This window comes from Leucopleurus acutus (genome assembly GCF_964270905.1).
Source record: "Leucopleurus acutus genome assembly, chromosome: 15".
In the NCBI taxonomy this organism is placed as follows: domain Eukaryota; kingdom Metazoa; phylum Chordata; class Mammalia; order Artiodactyla; family Delphinidae; genus Leucopleurus; species Leucopleurus acutus.
The window spans coordinates 36,778,134-36,798,565 of NC_139157.1; the positions used below are offsets into that span (position 1 = coordinate 36,778,134).

Below are 20,432 nucleotides of genomic sequence, written 5' to 3' on the forward strand. Positions count from 1 at the left end.
CCTGTGAATATACTAAATAACATTTAATTATACACTTTAAATAGGTGAACTGTATGATATGTGAAGTACATTTCAATAAAAATGTTTTTAAAAATCCATTTAATTGTGCATCAAGGAGCTTCCACCCAACCTTTGATTGGAAGTAATCAATTTGCAACGTAATGACATTCCAAATGCAACTAAAGAGAAAAATCTACTAAATCCTATAAAGGACTTCCAAAGATAAATAAGAATATATATACAGGCCAGTAGCTTGATACCAGTGTTTGACAATGCCTATCTGTGTGAAAAGACATTTTAAAGATGAAATATGTAAAATCTCAAGACAGATCAACATTGACAGAAGACTTATTTGCAATTAATACTGATGATAGGGGACACTAACTTTGAACCCCAATTAAGCAAACTGTTATCCCAAAAGAAAAATTCTATTCTTTTTTTTTTTTTTTTTGCGGTACACAGGCCTCTCACCATTGTGGCCTCTCCCATTGCGGAGCACAGGCTCCGGACACGCAGGCTCAGCGGCCATGGCTCACGGGCCTAGCCGCTTCGCGACATGTGGGATCTTCCTGGACCGGGGCACGTGCATCGGCAAGCAGACTCTCAACCACTGCGCCACCAGGGAAGCCCCAAAAATTCTATTCTTATTAGTAGATCTGTATTACATATAAAAAATCCTCTATTATTTTTATTTTTAAGTTTGTCAATAAAAATGTGGAAATTTGTTTTATATTCTTGGAAGTTCTTACATAATATTCTTGAATTTGTCTCTTGGCCTGCAAAACCTAAAATATTTACTATGTAGCCCTTTACTGAAAATATTTGTCAACTAATGATATGGAAGAAAGAAGATACAGATGTTGGAAACTCGTTTTGAGAAAGCAAAAAAGGGGAGTTCTTATACCACTGGAGAGACTTAATTCAGCCTTTAAAAAAATCTATTAGAAATGATTAGGTACAATGACCTAGCATGAAGGTAGGACTTACAATAATCAAAACAGATTACAGCAAAGGTCAAAGACAACTGGGGGAAGAAATCAATGGTGGAAGCCATGCATACAGTATCTTTGTAAAATTCGAAGGATATGTGAGATCAGTAGTTGAAAATAATATCAAAGAAAGTTTGTGGTCTGATGGCTGTCCCCCTTTTCTGCTAACCACAAAACTGTATCTTTCTAAATGTGAAAAAAATATGCCAACATGGCAATACCCAGAAACAGGGTCAAAAAAGAAGGTAAGGCATTTATAGAAGTAGTGATCTTCAGCTTTATAAAAAGAGATAGTTTAAGATCAAGAATAATGTCAACTTGGCAGTGAAGACAGATGTGTACTTCCACTTAGACGAGAAATTGAGAATTATGCTCCTTTAATGGAGATGATTATTTCTACTTTTGTAACCTATCTAGAATTCATTTTAAAAAATGAAAGAACTGAAAGCAGAGAAGAGTGGAAGATACAGTTTTCATTAAAAACATGGTGAATAATTATGGACTCCCATCCATAACTTCTATCAGAGAGGTCTCCAGAGCTTTTGCAAATGCACAGTCGACAGTGGTAGGGCAAGAGACCCAAGAGGGTGAGTTTAAACCCAATTATCTCTATGATGATACCCTACACTGTATTTTGTAGATGTGTGCTATCTACTAAAAAAGTGCTAGTTTGGTCCCTGCAGTGAGCCACAGCCACCCACCACCTCTGCAGGATACCCTCCAATACTAGCAGCCGTGTGGCCGACAGGGTCTTGGTGCTCCAGCCTGGTGTCAGGCCTGAGCCTCTGAGGAGAGAGAGCTGAGTTCAGGACATTTGACTGCCAGAGACCTCCCGGCCTCACATAATATCAATCGGTGAGAGCGCTCCCAAGATTTCCATCTCAATGCTAACATGCTATGCATCAATGCTAGTAAATGGATTAAATGCTCCAGCCAAAAGACAGAGACGGGCTGAACGGCTATGAAAACAAGACCTGCATATATGCTGTCCACAAGAGACCCACTTCAGACCTAGGGACACATACAGACTGAAAGTGAGGGGATGGAAAAAGATATTCCATGCAAATGGATATCAAAAGAAAGCTGGAGTAGCAATTCTCATATCAGACAAAATAGACTTTAAAATAAAGTCTATTATAAGAGACAAAGAAGGACACTACATTATGATCTAGGGATCAATCCAAGAAGAAGATATAACAATTGTAAATATTTATGCACCCAATACAGGAGCACCTCAATACGTAAGGCAAATGCTAACAGCCATAAAAGGAGAAATCGACAGTAACACAATCATAGTAGGGGACATTAACACCCTACTTTTACGAATGGACAGATCATCCAAAATGAAAATAAAAAAGGAAGCACACTTTAAATGATATGTTAAACTAGATGGACTTAATTGATTTTTATAGGACATTCCATCCAAAAACAACAGAATATACTTTCTTCTCAAGTGCTCATGGAACATTCTCCAGAATAGATCATATCCTGGGTCACAAATTAAGCCTTGGTAAATTTAAAAAATTGAAATAGTATCAAGTATCTTTCTGACCACAACGCTATGAGAGTAGACATCAATTACAGGAAAAAAACTGTAAAAAATACAAACACATGGAGGCTAAACAATATGCTACTAAATAACCAAGAGATCACTGAAGAAATCAAAGAGGAAATCAAAAAACACCTAGAAACAAATGACAATGAAAACACGATGACCCAATACCTCTGGGATGCAGCAAAAGCAGTTCTAAGAGGGAAGTTTATAGCAATACAATCCTATCTCAAGGAACAAGGAAAATCTCAAATAAACAACCTAACCTTGCACTTAAAGCAATTAGAGAAAGAAAAACAATAAAAACCCGCAAGTTAGCAAAAGGAAAGAAATCATAAAGATCAGATCAGAAATAAGTGAAAAAGAAATGAAGGAAATGATAATAAAGATCAATAAAAATAAAAGCTGGTTCTTTGAGAAGATAAACAAAATTGATAAACCACTAGTCAGACATCAAGAAAAAAAGGGAGAAGACTCAAATCAACAGAATTAGAAATGAAAAAGCAGAAGTAACAACTGACCCTGCAGAAATACAAAGGATCAAGAGAGATTACTACAAGCAACGATATGCCAATAAAATGGACAACCTGGAAGAAATGGACAAATTCTTAGAAAAGCACAACCCTCTGAGACTGAACCAGGAAGAAATAGAAAATATAAACAAACCAACCACAAGCACTGAAATTGAAACTGTGATCAAAAATCTTCCAACAAACAAAAGCCCAGGACCGGATGGATTCACAGGTGAATTCTATCAAACATTTAGAGAAGAGCTAACACCTATCCTTCTCAGAATCTTCCAAAATATAGCAGAGGGAGGAACACTCCCAAACTCATTCTACAAGACCACCATAACCCTGATACCAAAACCAGACAAAGATGTCACAAAAAAAGGAAACTATAGGCCAATGTCACTGATGAATACAGATGCAAAAATCCTCAATAAAATACTAGCAAACAGAATCCCACAGCACATTAAAAGGATCATACATGATGATCAAGTGGGGTTTATCCCAGGAATGCAAGGATTCTTCAATATTTGCAAATCAATCAATGTGATATACCATATTAACAAACTGAAGGATAAAAACCATATGATCATCTCAGTAGATGCAGAAAAAGCTTTTGACAAAATTCAACACCCATTTATGATAAAAACTCTCCAGAAAATAGGCATAGAGGGAACTTACCTCAACATAATCAAGGCTGCGTATGACAAACCGACAGCGAACATCATTCTCAATAATGAAAAACTGAAGCCATTCCCTCTAAAATCAGGTACAAGACAAGGATGCCCACTCTCACCACTATTATTCAACATAGTTTTGGAAGTTTTAGCCACAGCCATCAGAGAAGAAAAAGAAATAACAGGAATCCAAATTGGAAAAGGAAAAGTAATGCTGTCACTGTTTGCAGATGACATGATACTACACATAGAGAATCCTAAAGATGCTATCAGAAACTACTAGAGCTAATCAATGAATCTGGCAAAGTTGCAGGATACAAAATTAATGCACAGAAATCTCTTGCATTCCTATACCCTAATGATGAAAAATCTGAAAGAGAAATTAAGGAAACACTCCCATTTACCATTGCAACAAACAGAATAAAATACCTAGGAATAAACCTACCTAAGGAGACAAAAGACCTGTACGCAGATAACTATAAGACACTGATGAAAGAAATTAAAGATAATACAAACAGATGGAGCAATATACCATGCTCTTCATTTGGAAGAATCAACATTGCAAAAATGACTATACTACCCAAAGCAAACTACAGCTTCAGTGCACTGCCTATCAAACTACCAATGGCATTTTTCACAGAACTAGAACAACAAATTTCACCATTTGTATGGAAACACAAAAGACCCCAAGTAGCCAAAGCAACCTTGAGAAAGAAAAATGGAGCTGGAGGAATCAGGCTCCCTGACTTCAGACTATACTACAAAGCTACAGTAATCAATATGGTACTGGCACAAAAACAGAAATATAGATCAATGGGACAGGACAGAAAGCCCAGAGATAAACCCACGCACATATGGTCACCTCATCTTTGATAAAGGAGGCAAGAATGTACAATGGAGAATAGACAGCCTGTTTAATAAGTGGTGCTGGGAAAACTGGACAGCTACATGTAAAAAAATGAAATTAGAACACTCCCTAACACCATACACAAAAATAAACTCAAAATGGATTAAAGACGTAAATTAAGTCCAGACACTATAAAACTCTTAAAAGAAAACATAGGAAGAACACTCTTTGACATAAATCACAGCAAGATCCTTTTTGACCCACCCCCTAGAGAAATGGAAATAAAAACAAAAATAAACAAATAGGACCTAATGAAACTTAAGAGCTTTTGCACAGCAAAGGAAACCATAAACAAGATGCAAAGACACCTCTCAGAATGGGAGAAGATATTTGCAAACGAAGCAACTGCCAAAGGATTAATCTCCAAAATATACAAGCAGCCCATGCAGCTCCATATCAAAAAAAAAAACAACCCAATCCAAAAATGGGCAGAAGACCTAAATAGACATTTCTCCAAAGAAGATATACAGATGGCCAACAAACACATGAAAGGATGCTCAACATCACTAATCATTAGAGAAATGCCAATTCAAACTACAATGAGGTATCACCTCACATCATCAGAATGGCCATCAACAAAAAATCTACAAACAATAAATGCTGGGGAGGGTGTGGAGAAAAGGGAAACCTCTTGCACTGTTGGTGGGAATGTAATTTGATACAGCCACTATGGAGAACATTATGGAGGTTCCTTAAAAAACTAAAAACAGAACTACCATATGACCCAGCAATCCCTGTACTGGGCATATACCCTGAGAAAACCATAATTCAAAAAGAGTCATGTACCACAATGTTCATTACAGCACTATTTACAATAGCCAGGACATGGAAGCAACCTCCATGTCCATCGACAGATGAATGGATAAAGAAGATGTGGCATATATATATACAATGGAATATTACTCAGCTATAAAGAGAAACAAAATTGAGTTATTTGTAGTGAGGTGGATGGACCTAGAGACTGTCATACAGAGTGAAGTAAGTCAGAAAGAGAAAAACAAATACCTTATGCTAACACACATATATGGACTATAAAGAAAAAAATGCTTCTGATGAACCTAGGGGCAGGACAGGAATAAAGATGCAGACGCAGAGAATGTACTTGAGGACATGGGGAGGGGGAAGGGTAAGTTGGGACGAAGTGAGAGAGTAGCACTGACATATATACACTACCAAATGTAAAATAGATAGCTAGTGGGAAGCAGCTTCATTGCACAGGGAGATCAGCAGGCTGCTTTGTGACCACCTAGAGGGGTGGGATAGGGAGGGTGAGAGGTAGATGCAAGAGGGAGGGGATATATGTATGTGTATAGTTGATTCACTTTGTTATACAGCAGTAACTAACACAACAATGTAAAGCAATTATACTCTAATAAAGATGTTAAAAAACAAATTATCACAATAAAAGAAAAGTGCTAGTTTACTTACAAAATAAACCTATACTACCTGTCACCAGGGATGCCATAAGAGGACAATGATTACAGAATACTAGAGCTAGAAGAAATCTTGGCAATTATAGTATTCATACTCCTGAGTGTTTAAAATGAACTTAAAAAATAAAAAATATCAACCAAATTTTAAAAAGTAGATTAATGTAACATACATGTTTTCACAACACCCATTATTAACAAATGCTAACATTTTATCATTCTGCTTCCTATTTTTTATACAAAAAGATAGAACATTACAGATAAAAAGTACTTACCATTCTTCTCTCCTGCTGCAGAATTATGCACCCTTATAAATCTGGCTTATGTTTATTTTTTAATACTACACTAAAAACATATCTTTGAACAACATATCATGATTTTATATGTTTTTTAAAATTTCATTGCATTGAAACTGCTTGAATTCTGAAATTTGGTTGGTTTTTACTTAATATTGCATTTTCAGTATCTATATTTATGTTAATACATATAGAGAGATTTAGTTGATCAAGTTTAAGTGCAGTTGAATAGTGTACTTATGAATATACTAGAATTCACTCATCCATTTCCTAATGATAGAAATTTGCTTCCAATTTTTCAACTATTATAAATAATGTTGCAATACATACCTTGTACATACCTCTCACATATGTGCAAGAGTTTTTTGGGGAACAAGCAGTGTCTAAACGTCCCTTTGCCCCATATCCTAACCAGCACTTGGTTTGCATCAGACTTTCTGATCTTGCCATTTTTAAGACCAAAATGTTATCTTGTTTTGTTGTTGCTAATTTGTGTTTTCCTCATTAGTATAAATTGTAATGCGTCTTAATAATGAGTATGAACTTTTTTGTATACATTTACTGGCCATTTATGTCATTAAACTTTGCATTTTCCAAGAGTAACTAGTCTTTTCCTTATTGATTTTTAAGAGTTCTTCTGTATAACGGATAATAATTCTTTATGACTTGTATATTTTATTTTATTTTATTTTATTTTATTTTATTTTTTTTTTTTTTTTTTGCGGTACGCGGGCCTCTCACTGTTGTGGCCTCTCCCGTTGCGGAGCACAGGCTCTGGACGCGCAGGCTCAGCGGCCATGCCTCACAGGCCTAGCCGCTTCATGGCATGTGGGATCTTCCCGGACCCAGGCACGAACCCGTGTCCCCTGCATCGGCAGGCAGACTCTCAACCACTGCGCCACCAGGGAAGCCCTATGACTTGTATATTTTAGAAAATGATATTTGCAGGATGTGAATTGACTTTAACCCTAATTTATAGTATCATTTTCCTCCCTCAGAGATTTTTCACTTAGATGGAAACTTCTTACTTTTAATTTTAATGAATGTATTTTCCTCACCTATTGAAATTATTGTATGGTTTCTCTCCTTCAATCTATTAATGTGATAAATAATATGAAATAGATCTCTCAATGTTAAATAAAGCATTCTGCATTCCTGAGATAATTGATCATGATGTAATTGTGGTTTTTAAAAATGCATTTGCTGGATTTTATTTGCTAGCATTTAGTTAGGATTTTAAAAATTAATGTAAATGATGTAAATGGGACTACAATCTCCTTTTTCTTACTCTTATATTTGTATTCTCCCAGTCTGCCTTTATTTATCAAGCTCATATGAGCTTCATAATATAAACATTTTACAATGTGTAAAGGTTTCACATACATCATCCCATTAATTGACTTTTCCAATAGTCATAGGCTTATAATATAGCAAAAATTGAAACTCAAATATTCTAACTCTAGACTTCCTTTGTACTGGTCCAGTAAGAAGCACTACATTTGAAATAGGTCCACAAAGCACTGCAGGAGATTAATTAATTAATTAATCGGTTTACTAGGGGTGAAAGGTCACTATTATGTTCACACACACACACACAGAAGTGAGGGTTAGTATTTTTTACTGGTTATCTCTGTTCACATAAGTGTATGACTGAAAAGAAGGTAGCTTTGATACATAGATATCTACCTCGAATTAGATGACCTCTAAGGTTCTTTCCAGTAGTGAGAGGTTAGGACATAAATCCATTAAACCACCAGTCAGGCTCTAAATTTACACTTGTCCTGCTCATATTCCATCCACTACCTCAATCTTCTACTTATTGTGCCTTCCTCTGTACACTAAATAGACTGAATATTCCACATATTCATATCTAGCCCATATCTTGGTTATCATAAATACGAACACCAGAATTTGTCTTTAGCTCCCAAGACGTGAAAATCTTTCAAAGTTAGTAGCTCTAAAACCTTATTTGGGTAATGGTCTAAAAACCAGTAAATGTTATTAACCTAATCACAAGAGAAAATGGATTTTGCATAGGATCTCAGGGCATTTATAACCCTTCTGAAGACAATCCATGAACTATTATGACTACCAAGTTAAGAACCCCTATTTGGAAAAAGGGATGCTGAAGTGATGTTGAACAGAAAATACATAGAAAGCTTTTCTTTTCCTTTAAAACAAAGTACTCTCTAAAGTGGCCCTTCCACTCTGACAGTTATATCTGTTTCTTCCCTTTTCTCACCAGACAACAAACCTGCAAGCCAAGGAAGGATGAATGACTTCCCTTTACAGTTCTTCAATCTTATTCAAAGAAAACATTTGAGTAATACAAACCCATTTTCATTCTTCTCACCAGAAACTGAGTAAATAACTTTCACATACTATAAAGTCATCAACTTTTGACACTTTCTCTTTACAAATTTATCAATGGTATACCCAAGGTGACCTGGTTAAACAAGTGTTTGCATACCATATAGAAATTTTTAAAGTATTGAGAGAGTAGGTATGTAGGTAAAACAATTTTTTGTTTTCAGGTAGAATCTACCATAGCATCATATATAAATAGATTATTAATGATAAATAGTCTACAAGATGGCAATGGTTATAAATTATTATGTAAAATGTGTTATTTATACAAAACGCAATGCAGGAATATATATATATATTTTGGTGGTTGGGGATAGGGTTTTGACTATGGAATTTTTGAAATACCAACCACATTTTTTGCTATAGAAAATATCAAAGTATCTATAAAGTGAGATAAACATTGAAAAAATATCTTATATCACCTCATGAACTAGTTTTTATTTTTTAATAAAATCGATACTTCTGGGACCTCCCTGGTGGTGCAGTGGTTAAGAACCCACCTGCCAATGCAGGGGACACAGGTTCGATCTCTGGCCTGTGAAGATCCCACATGCCGCAGAGCAACTAAGCTCGTGCGCCACAACTACTCAAGCCCGCACGCCTAGAGCCTGTGCTCCACAACAAGAGAAGCCACTGCAGTGAGAAACCCGCTCACCGCAACAAAGAGTAGGCCCCATTCTTCACAACTAGAGAAAGGCTGCCGCAGCAACGAAGACCCAATGCAGCCAAAAATAAATAAATAAAAATTTTAAAAACATAAATTAATTGTTTAAAAAAATAAATAAAATAAAATAGGTACTTCCAAGAAAATATGTTAAAGTGTTGGGATACAAAATTAAATCCCGTTCACATTTATAGAGGAAAAATAATGAACTGACTTTGAAATGAGTTGTTCTTGACAAGAAGATTAATACAGAGGGAAAAAAAAGAGCTAAATTCTTTGCAAACAATTTAAATGAAGTATTACAAATGTAATGGATGTTCTAAACATAAACTATAAAGTCCAACTTTTCTAGCTACTTAAATTTTTCTCAAATTGTTTTATAAACAAAGTACTCCTAGATGCTACCCAGTATCTGTGATTGCTCACACTACATAATTTGAAAATATTTTAAATTTAGTAAACACTACTGGTCTTTAAATCACTTTTATCCAGCGGTGTTACATGGCAAGACAACTGAAAAACCTGTCATGATACAAATGCATAAGGTTTATATTCTTCTAAAATTTACACAACCCACACATGGAACAAATCTATTTTGAAGATAAATACTTGAGGTTTTCTCATAAATACTTAAAAAAAATCGATATTTTATTACCTCCAACTGAAATATTACTGGTTCTATGATGAATAATAGAATGTAATTAGAGGAAACACTTCAGGACTCTGAAATAAACAAATGACGGCTCATATAGGAGAGAGGGGGAACTCAGTTACTCAACATAAAATCAACAAAGCAAATCTTTGTTTAAGTAATTACTTTATCAGTGTACCCTTACTAAAAACAAAGAAAAGAACAACCACAGTCAAAATAAAACAGCCACTGTACAGTTAAGCCATGACCCCAGGGCCTTTCCCATTAAAGGTAGAGGAAGTGGAACTGACACCCAAAGAGAATACTGTTACAAAAACAAGAATTAGGAGTAAGAGAGTGTAATAAAATAAGAATTAATTGAGGAAGCAAAGGACAATCATTCAAAACAATGCAAAACCATAAGGACAAGAAATGAATAGAGTTATGAAATAATCCTAACTTCCTCTCAGAACTTACTGGTGGACCAGTGAGACCTTCGCCATCTGTGAGAAGGGGAGGGTGGGAGTTCCTATTTGTTTTAAGTAATGACATAAGCAAACTGTTGAGCATAAAATGAGGAAAGACTAAGAACGGCAAATTGCAAAAAAGTAGGGAGCAGAAAATTGCTCAACTTCTTTGATAAATTGATTCTGACAATCAGTAAAATAACAACTATGGACACTTATTCAAAAGATGTTTTCATATTTTTCGGTCAGTGATTTTCTACATGGTGTCTCTGGAACCAAACAATTAAAACCAAACAAACAAACCCACTGCAGACAGACAAAATGCAAGAGGGAATCAAGCTGAACAGAGGCTGATCATACACTGCTTGAAAGATAAAGACGGCAGCTGGTCCAGAGTTATACAACGTGGACCTCTGAACATTAAAGGCTGCAAGGACTGGCAGGACATTCTGCTAGACCAAAGGCAAAGCACTCCCTGCACCTTTTAAAACCAAAAGCCCAATAAGTGATAGGACAGGAGATAGAACCATTTCCACACTAGCGCAGACCACTGTCATCTCTGCCCTGGACTGCTGCAGACGCCTCCTAACCCTTTTCCCTGCTTCTCTTCCTGCCACCTCACCCCTCAAACACAGTTTATTCTCCACACTGAAGCCAGGCTCTTTTCGGAGCATTAATTATCATTTGACAGCTCTACTAAATTTTCCAATGGCTATTACAGTTGGAATAAAGTACCAATTCCACAGAGGGGCATCACAGCTGTACGTGATCTGACCCACATCTCCCTCGATAAGCCATCTCCGACCAGGCTCCCTCCGTTCCCTGTTCTTGAGACACAGCACACCCATGGGTCTAGCTTTGCAGAGTGATGCTCTGTCCAGCTGCCTGTGGTGCTCTGCTCTGTACTGAGGCCTCTGTTCCACAGACTCCTGCTCACCATTCAGCTCTCACCTCTTTACCTGTATTTGCATACTATCCTTCCCAGCCCTTCTCTCTAGCCATGGTGACTTGCACGCCCTCCCTCTCTATTTCCACAAATGTAATTTTTTTTTTTCTTTTTGCGGTACGCGGGCCTCTCACCGTTGTGGCCTCTCCCGTTGCGGCCTCTCCCGTTGCGGAGCACAGGCTCCAGACGTGCAGGCTCAGTGGCCATGGCTCACGGGCTTAGCCGCTCCGCGGCATGTGGGATCTTCCCGGACCAGGGCACGAACCCGTGTCCCCTGCATCGGCAGACGGACTCTCAACCACTGCGCCACCAGGGAAGCCCCACAAATATAATTTTGAGTGTGTATGTGTGCTTCTCACCCCACCTCACTTGGAGACACGCCCCACCCCTAACTCCCTTCTCCTACTCCCCCTGTACATCAACAACCACTTTTTAGATACTAGCCAAGTTCCAGCTTTTTCTACTCCGATAAACACAGCTTTCTCTTCCCAGAGCCACTTAAGTCAACAATCAGCACCACACAATGTAATTATAAACTTTCCCTAATATTTGCTGGACAGCTTACTTTTCACCTATTGAATTTCTAAACTCGCTGAGGATGGATCATAGACTACACTGTCTCTTATCATAGTGATCAGCATAGCTCTAAACAAATATTTTGTGCTCTGTAAATGTTTTTAAGAGAATAAGAATGCTCTAGTTCCCCCTCCCCTTTGATTCCCTTAAACCTACTGAGTACTAGAGAACAGATCTTCTACAGTGTGACTACAGTGAAAGAAAGGGAAGTCTTGTCCACTTGAAAAGATTTCTCTACATAAAGGTCTCTGCAACTCACTAATTATCTAGTAGAACTTTTTTGGTCGTGTGTTTTTCCAGAAGTGGTGATGAGATGATTAATAGTAATCCTTCCATCTTGTCTCAGCTACAGTCTTATGAGCAGAAGCATACACTTTATATGTGACTGTGCAGGGTTAAGGGTAGGGTTATGGTCCCAGATCAGCGTCCTTAACCAGCCTGTGATGAGACCTCCTGCTTTACCTTGACCCCATTAGCACCCTGAGCAAACCAACAAGGTTTTGTCCAATCCATCTAGACTATAACAAGCCAAAAGAATCCAAAAGTTGCAGTGATTTTTTTACCATCTGAATCTTATTGTATTAATGATACAAAACATCTTATCATCACTAATAGAATGAATAATAATTGTGAAAACAATGTGTTAGAACCAGCTTTCTTATTTTTAAAAATCTTTGTTCAGCATTTAGTGACACTGGGTCTCTAAGGTCTATGTTCAATTTATTTTGATATATTGCTTGAAAAAGCACCACACATAGACACAGAGAGGCAAAAAAAAAAAAAACCAAAACAAAACAAAAAAACCCTGTTGCCTGGGCTTACTAAATCATTATACTTATTTTTACATCTCATCTACAAAGTATTCAAAGATTGTTGATGAAATTCAGCTAGTAGATGTACCTCTTCCCTAATGTCAATCAACTATTCTTGCAGCTGATCGTAAAGTGCTATTTTTTAAACAAGTGGGTCAAAACTCTCTGAAGCAATTCATTTGCGTAATTTTCAAGCAAGATTGAAAATACTATTTCCAAATTTTGTAAGTTTGTAGTGATTTTTAAAGAGAAAAGTATATCTGGACAAACAGTATTTTTCAGAAATCCTAAAACCTAAAAAAAAAAAAAAAAAAAGGAAGCAAACTCTTGGGAAAAGAATTACTATTGTTTCAAATATTTTCTTTTCAAGCATTCCTCTAAACTCTCCCTTTATCCTAAGGGTGAAGCCCTCAGTGACTCACAAAGTGACATATTAAAAACTAACAACAGAAAAAAGGTAAGCTCAAGGGACATCTATTTTAGGTTGATTCAAACTAAACCTGAAATACATGAATTTACCTGAATGACTATACTTAGATTTTTACAAATCAAGATCAGCAAATAATCTTCTTGTAACACACAAATAAACTTGAGACGTTCACTCACACATACACACACACACACACACAGAGTTTTAACATAAAGCACCAGCACACTGAACACACAGAGTATTTCTTTTATTTTTAGGAGCCTATTATTTTCAAAATGTTTCTTTCACAAACAAACAAACTTGAGGAGGAAAAATGGTAATATAAGAAAAAAAACACTGAAGTTAATAGTAAGACTAGTTAAAAGCAGGATTAAATTAGAACTCTTGGGATTGCACCTATCATTTCCCACCAAGGGCATCTCTAGCAGAAGAATAAAACCCCCCCTACTCTCTATGGAACTAATGAAAGAAACTCACTTTCCCTACCGAGGTCATATGCTCATACAAACATGGTACACTAAGATCTAGCCATATCCAAGTCATTTCTGATTTGACCCAACAGCTCTACTTAGACTTAACTAATAATAAACTAAACTGTAAACATGAGGAAAAATGGCATTATCAAAGGAAACAAAACACTAGTGAAACACTATGATCAATTGTTTTATTTTACCTGCTGTTTTAAATTGTTAAGCAACCAGAGGAAAAAGCTGCGGTGATCTAACTTGCCTCTTACATCTTGGAGATTCAGGAACACTGAATATGTCCAATAATCAAGTGAGGAAATAAGGCAAGAATCAACACCACAAGAAGGGAAGTAATTTGCTAGGTAGCCTATAATTAGCCTCTGAATCTTACAGTAGAGAATATCATTGAGGAAAACAGCTTAGACAGATTTAAAACGGGATCAGTCATTCACATGAATGCATAAGCACAGAATTTAGTTACCTCAGCTGGGGGAAAAGAAAAAGGCCCATCATAAAAGCAATACACTTCCTTTGTTTCAGGGTGCACATATCCTCAACAAGGAAGAGATTTCTGAGCACAACACGTTTGGTTCTGGAAACGCAAGGCTTGCCTATTTGAGAGGACGCTAATCAAATGATAAAATCAGCCAAATTGGAATATCATAAACAATAAAAAACCAACAGTGGGTCAATTTAACAAAGGTTAACTAGGGTGGTTAATTCTTAGGTATCATTAAATATAATACAATTTCTGTACAGAATATCCCTGGACTACAAAAACTATCTGTTACATCAACTCTCTTTATTCAGCAAGGTATTCAATCTTTTCAAATAATATTTTAACCTCTAATGAAGCTAAAGTTTTGATATAATGGAAATTACATTATGTAGAATAATTTTAAGTGGTGTTAATAATTAGAAGCTGACCCTGATCTCAAGATATTTCAGTTACAATGGAATTATCTAAAATATTTAATTTTAAAAGGGAACAACTTTTATGTAAGCTTTACTTAAAACTAAATGAAGCTTTATTGTTAAATTATTCAAGGATAAAGCATAAAAAAACCCCACAACACCAAAGTAGAAAATCAATATAGTGATATGAATAGGAAATATATAATTAAATGATTGAAAAGACATGAAATTTTTAAAAAAAAACAAATTAAAATTCAGGCTCAAAACCTTTACTACCTAAATTCACAACATTCCTGATTTTTGTCTGAAGTAGTGTGGTGGATTAAAAATATGGCCCCAAATTCTTTTACATGTTCACAAAAAAAGTTGAGGTCTAAGTCTCTTCCCCTTGAATCTAGGCAGCCTATGACTGCTTTGCCCAGGTGATGCTGAGTGACTTCCAAAGTTAAGACAGAAAAGATCACGCAGCTTCCACTTGGCTTACTTGAGACTCTTGCCCCAGAGGAAGCCAGCCTCCATGTAAGAAGCCCGCTTCCCTGAGACTATCTTGCTGTCAAGGCCACATGTAGGCACTTCTGTACACAGCTGCAGCTGAGTATCCTGACAAAGGCCAGCCAGCATCAGCTGACAGCCAAGTGAGCAAGCTGACATCTGACTACAACTGCATGAGAAGCCCCAAGTGTGAACTGACCAGCTGAGCCCTTCCCAAATTCCTGACCCACACGCCATGATCAAAAAAAAAAAAAATGGTTGTCTTAAGTTCCCAGTTTCCAGAGGAATTTGTTAAGCAGAAGACATAGTAACCAGAATAGGTTTTATAATTAAAGAAGCATTTCAGTGATAGGTGGGATGCCAGGATAAAGACTCAGGCCATAGCATTCTGTTGCATTAAAAATTTAAATCTACTGTGAAATAAAATATCAAAAATTCAGGTTCAAAATCCTACCTTATTTTTCCTACCAACCTAAACTTACTATAATTTACTGTCAATCATTCACTCAGTCTTTTAACAAATACTTATTGAGCACCTATTCCATTCTGGGCTTCATGCTAAATGCTAGTTATAAAAGCAGCTCAAATAATAGTGGGGAAGGGGAGATAATTAATCAAACATCAAATAATCACACAAACATATAATTACAAAAGGGGATAAAGATACAATGGCTGCAGAGTAAAAAGGACTCTAAAAGCATAAACGGCAGGAATGATTCAGTCTGGAGACTCAAGGATGGCTGACATCTGAAAGAAGAGGAAAATTAACAGAGAGAAGGCTACACGCCTGATACACGTCTGATATAGAGCTGGAGGGACAAAGAGACTGAAGAGAGCAGAGGCCAAACCTCATCATCAGTGTTATGAACTGGAATCTTTTTGTACAGCAATGGGAAGGTCTTGTAGGTGTTTAAGCAAGATAATGAAATGTTGAGATTTTCATTTTAAATACCACCTTGGCTATCTATTCTCATACTCTGTATATTGACAACTAGCATCTGATTTATTATTTATAGACTACGTAAGTCCACTACACAAATACTCATTTCATGTGTACAATATGCCAAGAGCTAAGAAATCAATCAAAAAAAATGAATAAGGTTTCTGCATGCATCAAGCTTTACAGTCTAATGGGAGCATAGAGCAGGAAACAGGTGATTTAAATATACTGAAATGAGAAGAATCTTATAGTGAGTCAAAGCGTTGTCACAGAATATAGAAAGGATGCTTAATCCAGATATAGGGGGTCAAGAAGAATTCTCAAAGGAAGAAATGTCTAAGCTAAGACTAGAAGAATGAATCAGTGTGAAAGAGGCAAACAGAGTTGGGGGAGTGTGGGAAAAAAAGTAGACCCCCCCCCAAGACAGAACCTAATGTCACTAAAGGATCATAATTAAGAGAGTCATAGAGTGCTCAAGGAACAAAAAGAAGTTTAATATGGCTAAAGGCTTAGGGGGGCACTTGATGAGAAACAAAGTTAAGAGTGGTAAACAGGAGTTAGATCACTCAGGCACATGTAAATCATGTTTAGATTCTATTCTACAAGCAACAGCAGACTGAAAGGCAAAGAAGGGGAACGCTAAGACCAGTCGTGCATTTTATAAGACAATGCTGACTGTAGTGTGAAGGACAGACTGGAAATGGTCAAGATTGGAGCACTAGGACCAAGCAGGAAGCTGTGGCTGGAATCCAGGAGAGAAATGGTGGAGGCCTCAGCAAATGCCAGTAGAAATGAAGAAAAGTAGAGTTGAGAAAATATAAAAATAATTTCAGGAGGTAGAACTGAAAGAACTAGGTGATTAGTTAGATCTGGGGGGTGAGGGAGAGGAAGAATTCAGGGACGATGCCCAAGTTTCTGGCCTGGGTATAACTGATGGAAACACGGAAGCCCAAAGGAAGGGCAAAGCTTTAGGGGTGTGGGAAGGAAGAGGAGGAAAAGGAGATTTCATCCCGAGAGGTTTAAGGTGGCTGTGGGTAGTACATGCAGGTGGCAATGTCGAGGAGACAAACAGCTACCTGGTACTGCAGGTGAAAAGAGTCATCCAGGCTAGAGACAAAGATTTGGAAGTCAAGAGCATATAGGTGTTACCTAAAACCATGGGAGTGGACGACATGACCCCACTACTAGTACACAGTGTGAGGAGAGGAGAGAGAGGGTTTAATATAGGACCATGTAGACACCAACATTAAGAGATGGTAACATAAGAAAAAGCTCAAACGGAAACAAAAGGAATGGCCAAGAGAATCAGGAAGAAAACGTCCCGTTTTCTGCCATTAAAACTTAATAGTAAGTCAAATCATAGCTCCTCTACACTCCTCTTGATTTTCGTACACGACGATGAGGCTGACTTTGGTAGAAATCTTCCTCTGGATCTAAATTTGGGCAAGAGACTTCCACTTCCTCAAAACATGTAATTAAGTTTCTTCTTGGACTGGAAGACTTGTGATTCTGTACAATATGGATATAAACTTAAAAGAAAAATGAAATAAATATATATTTAACCTATAAATAAGATAATAAATGCAAAGACTGTAAAAAGATCTTGGGTTTTAGAGCCAAATGGACCTGAATTGAAATCCCACCTTTGTCATTTCCTAGCTGTGTGATTTAGGGCGAGTTATTTAATCTCTTTAACCTTGAATTTCCTCACATAACATTCTGCTACCTACAGTACAGAAATTAATTGAGCTGTTCCTGTTTTCTTGAACCCATTCTAATCAGAAAGCCAACCCCACCAGTGCCAATGAAAACAGCACTGTTCACACTTACAAATAATCTCCTTGTTGGGAAATCCAGTGGTCAATTTTAATCTTTATCCTGCTGAAACTATCGGAAGCATTAGACAAAAATGATTATTCTTTCCTTTTTAAAACATCACCTTTGTTTGGCCTTTGGGTAACTACTCTGCCTTGGTTTTCTTCTTGCCTATCTGGCCCTCTCCCTTTCAGACTTTTTGCTGGTTCTTTCATACATCCCAGACTTTATATATCAGCAAACACTGGTAGGCCCAGACTCAGTCCTCAATCCTTCCCTATCAACTATCATGCCCCAGGTGACCTCATCTGGTCTCATGGCTTTAAATATCACCTATATGTCAAAAATATTCAAATTTACATCTTCTGTTAAAATCGCTCTGCTGAATGCCACACACCAACTGCCTATTCAACATCCTTTTATGAATGTCTAAATACCTTTTCAAACTTAGCATGAACTCCTGATTCTCCTTAAAACTAGTCCTCCTACAGTATTAGTATTCCTCACCTTATTAAATGACAAACCCATTCTTCTAATTGCTTGGGCTCAAAACCTGAGTTATCCTGGACTCTTTTTTCTCTCATCCCACACCCAATCATCAGCACATTCTGTCAGCTCTATTGTCACAATATATTCAAAATTCCACCAGTGCAAACCATATTCACCTCTATCACCCTAGTCTGAACTGTCACACCTCCCCTCTGGCTTACTGCCATCGTCTTCTAACTGGTCTTTTTACTTCCATTCTTGACTCCCATAGTATATCGTCCACAGAGAGCCAGAGTACTTTCTCATAAAGGTAAAGTCATATCTGATTAGCTTAAAATCATCTTACAGCTTCCGATCTCATTCAGAGGAAACGCAAATTCTCTATGGCCTTAAAGCCCTTTCCGATCAGCTTTTCCCACTCTTCCTGCTGGTTTCTTCTTATCGCTCACCACCTCATTCCCTATGCTTCAGCCGCATGGATCTTTTTGCCATTCCTGGAACCCCCCCAAGTATGCTCCTGTCTCTGGAACTTTATACTTGCTGTTCCCTTAGATATCCTCATGGTTTGCTCTCTCACGGCCGTCAGAAAGATCTCTGCTCAAAAGTCACCTTGTAAAATAAACCCTCCCTGACAACTCCTAAAAACACTATAAATATATAAAGAAAAACCTCCTCCCCAATATTTCTTATCACCCGTCCCTTGTTTTTCTTTCTCTATAGCCCTTATTATCTCCTAATATACTAAATAATTTACTTATTTTATTATCAACCTCTCCCCAGCCTAGTATATAAACTCCATGAAGTAAGGGGCTTTATCTGTTACTGTTCTCTGTATTCCCAACACCTCCAACAGCGTTTCATATGTAATAAGTATTTAATATGTAAGGGAATTAAAATTAAATAATGAAACGTGTAAAAATGCTTGGAATATAGATGTTCAATTAATGGTTGTTATTATTTGTGGAAACTCAAGTGTAATTACCCAAAATTGATAGGGCAAATAGTACTGATAACGTTGAAAGAGAATATTATTCTAGGAATTTATTGTCCTGCAGACACTGAATTTTTGTTTTAAGACAGAACTTGATTTGGGAAGGTTCATTTCGTTTATCACATAAAACCCTTCTGACACTGAATTTAAACAAAAAAAACCAATTCTTTGAAAGTATCATAACTTTCAAGATTTGCCACATTGTCATGAATGATCCAAAACAAACAGCAAAATTATGTTTTCTTTTAAGCAAAGGTAATAAATATTTTGAAAGAAGCAAAGTATTAACTAATATTCTATTTATCACAATTACAAAGAACTCTGGGAAATGTGTTTATTAAGAAAAAAGTAATGAGTGGATTTATTACTTTGAAATAAACATAATAGGAGGAATAGTAATATGCTTACTAAAAGGTTAACTGGTATTCCAGAATCGGCTTAAGAAAATCCTCCCAGAAAGGAAGCAGAAGAGGAGAGACCCACAGCTATCTGAGAACTTAAAGGAAAGCTTATTTATGCTTGGAAGACAAAGCTTGGAAGAAACACTGCCAACTAGTCTCTAAGATGGCTCCTTGGGGGCATTTAATACATGTATAGATTATCTCATGGTCCTTGCCACACAGGTACTCAATAAATGTTTGTTAAATGCATAAATGGTACATTAACAAATGAAAAAGTTAATTATAGGAAATTATGACTCAAGTATCTGTCTACAACCCCATCCCAAACTCTTAATGAAAAGCTGGGAGCTGAAGTCCTAACGTTCTCCTTTTACGGTCTCTCATATGAGGAGTAAGGAAGAGCCTTCAAGTGTAAATGCTGAGCTCTATCTACTCTAGGAGAAAAAAGAAAAAATCACCACTGTAAAGGTTTCAGTTGACGCATGAGGTAAGTAGTACTAGTCATGTTATTTGAGATCTTGTAGGCAATGGAGCACAATGCAGGGTTTCTCCACGTGGCGTCGTCATCTCCAGATGCTGGAAGCGATGGGAAGGAAGACACCCAGGCAGTGCCTGGACCAGGTCCTGCTGGCCCAGAGATGAGCCCTTGATAGGGGATTGATTCCTCTG

The 20,432-nt window shown here is 37.0% G+C and overlaps 1 protein-coding gene across 1 annotated transcript in view; it reads right to left on the minus strand.

The window, feature by feature from the left end:
* Nucleotides 1-20,432, minus strand: part of RNF217 (ring finger protein 217) — a 131,773-nt gene that overhangs the window by 105,749 nt on the left and 5,592 nt on the right. The window lies entirely within an intron of this gene.